General features: G+C 57.5%; 1 protein-coding gene across 6 annotated transcripts in view; it reads right to left on the bottom strand.

Annotated features, from left to right (window-relative positions):
* LOC121839426 (tripartite motif-containing protein 2-like) overlaps positions 1 to 2,500 on the bottom strand; it is a 36,231-nt gene that overhangs the window by 31,081 nt on the left and 2,650 nt on the right. For 2 of the 6 annotated variants that reach the window (XR_006078981.1, XM_042298526.1), the window contains exon 2: positions 104 to 965. The gene's annotated coding sequence lies outside the window, so the exon portion shown is untranslated. The remainder of the gene's footprint in view (positions 1 to 103; positions 966 to 2,500) is intronic. The other 4 variants (XM_042298528.1, XM_042298527.1, XM_042298529.1 and 1 more) reach the window with 4 other exon arrangements.

Below are 2,500 nucleotides of genomic sequence, written 5' to 3'. Positions count from 1 at the left end.
GACGGATTCACCTCAGGACAGAGGACGGGTTCACCTCAGGACTGAGGACTGGTTCACCTCAGGACTGAGGACGGGTTCACCTCAGGACTGAGGACGGATTCACCTCAGGACTGAGGACGGGTTCACCTCAGGACAGAGGACGGGTTCACCTCAGGACAGAGGACGGATTCACCTCAGGACAGAGGACGGATTCACCTCAGGACAGAGGACGGATTCACCTCAGGACAGAGGACGGGTTCACCTCAGGACTGAGGACTGGTTCACCTCAGGACTGAGGACGGGTTCACCTCAGGACAGAGGACGGGTTCACCTCAGGACAGAGGACGGATTCACCTCAGGACAGAGGATGGATTCACCTCAGGACAGAGGACGGATTCACCTCAGGACAGAGGACGGGTTCACCTCAGGACTGAGGACTGGTTCACCTCAGGACTGAGGACGGGTTCACCTCAGGACTGAGGACGGATTCACCTCAGGACTGCAGTAACTCTGGACGGATTCACCTCAGGACTGCAGTAACTCTGGACTGATTCACCTCAGGACTGCAGTAACTCTGGACTGATTCACCTCAGGACTGCAGTAACTCTGGACTGATTCACCTCAGGACTGCAGTAACTCTGGACTGATTCACCTCAGGACTGCAGTAACTCTGGACTGATTCACCTCAGGACTGCAGTAACTCTGGACTGATTCACCTCAGGACTGCAGTAACTCTGGACTGATTCCCCTCAGGACTGCAGTAACTCTGGACTGATTCACCTCAGGACTGCAGTAACTCTGGACTGATTCACCTCAGGACTGCAGTAACTCTGGACTGATTCACCTCAGGACTGCAGTAACTCTGGACTGATTCCCCTCAGGACTGCAGTAACTCTGGACTGATTCACCTCAGGACTGCAGTAACTCTGGACTGATTCACCTCAGGACAGAGGACGGGTTCACCTCAGGACTGGGAACTCATTGTCCTACAAGGAGAGATGGCAGACAAGGGTTAGAGATACTTCTGAGGTGCTGATAAACAGCTGATGGGGTGGAGACACACAGCTGATGGGGCGGAGACACACAGCTGATGGGGCGGAGACACACAGCTGATGGGGAGGAGACACACAGCTGATGGGGAGGAGACACAGCTGATGGGGCGGAGACACACAGCTGATGGGGAGGAGACACAGCTGATGGGGATGAGACACACAGCTGATGGGGAGGAGACACAGCTGATGGGAGGGAGACACACAGCTGATGGGGAGGAGACACAGCTGATAGGGCGGAGACACAGCTGATGGGGGGAGACACAGCTGATGGGGATGTGAGACACAGCTGATGGGGCGGAGACACAGCTGATGGGGAGGAGACACACAGCTGATGGGGAGGAGACACACATCTGATGGGGGAGAGACACACAGCTGATGGGGAGGAGACACACAGCTGATGGGGAGGAGACACACAGCTGATGGGAAGGAGACACACAGCTGATGGGGAGAAGAGACACAGGAGGTGGAGGAGAGGAGAGTGGGAGGAGGTGGAGGAGAGGAGGGGGGTGGAGGAGAGGATGGGTAGGTGGAGGAGAGGGGGTGGAGGAGAGGAGAGGGGGAGAAGGTGGGGGAGGGGGAGGAGGTGGAGGAGGAGAGGGGGAGGAGGGGGAGGAGGTGGAGGAGAGGGGGAGGAGGTGGAGGAGAGGGGGGGTGGAGGAGAGCAGGAGGTGGAGGAGAGGAGAGGAGGAGGTAGATGAGAGCAAAGCACCCACACAAATCTAAAGTCCTCCATGTACTCTCCTCTCTACCCCGTTACAATGAATGAAAGAGCCTAAAAACCTTTTCTGAAGGGGTATGACTACGGTAATGTTGAGCTAGCAGAGCTGCCTTTCATTTTCATATTTTACCACAATAATCCTCTCTGCCTTTCTTCCTTTCTCTCTCTTTCTCTGCTTCTGTCTGCCTTTTTCTCCCTCCCTCCATATATCCCTTCCCTCCCCTCCCTCTCTCTATCTCCTCCCTACCACCCTCTATCCCCTCCCTCCCACCCTCTATCCCCTCCCACCCTCTATCCCCTCCCTCCCACCCTCTATCCCCTCCCTCCCAGCCTCTTTCTATCCCCTCCCTCCCACCCTCTATCCCCTCCCTCCCAGCCTCTTTCTATCCCCTCCCTCCCACCCTCTATCCCCTCCCACCCTCTATCCCTCCCCCTCTCCCCTCCCACCCTCTATCCCCTCCCTCCCAGCCTCTTTCTATCCCCTCCCTCCCACCCTCTATCCCCTCCCTCCCAGCCTCTTTCTATCCCCTCCCTCCCACCCTCTATCCCCTCCCACCCTCTATCCCCTCCCTCTCCCCTCCCACCCTCTATCCCCCTCCCTCCCACCCTCTATCCCCTCCCTCCCACCCTCTATCCCCTCCCTCCCAGCCTCTTTCTATCCCCTCCCTCCCACCCTCCCTATCCCCCTCCCTCCCAGCCTCTTTCTATCCCCTCCCTCCCACCCTCTATCCCCTCCCACCCTCTATCCCTC

Source organism: Oncorhynchus tshawytscha, linkage group LG15, assembly GCF_018296145.1.
Source record: "Oncorhynchus tshawytscha isolate Ot180627B linkage group LG15, Otsh_v2.0, whole genome shotgun sequence".
In the NCBI taxonomy this organism is placed as follows: Eukaryota; Metazoa; Chordata; class Actinopteri; order Salmoniformes; family Salmonidae; genus Oncorhynchus; species Oncorhynchus tshawytscha.
The sequence above is the reverse complement of the archived record's forward strand: the minus strand, read 5'-3'. Positions and strand labels throughout refer to the sequence as shown.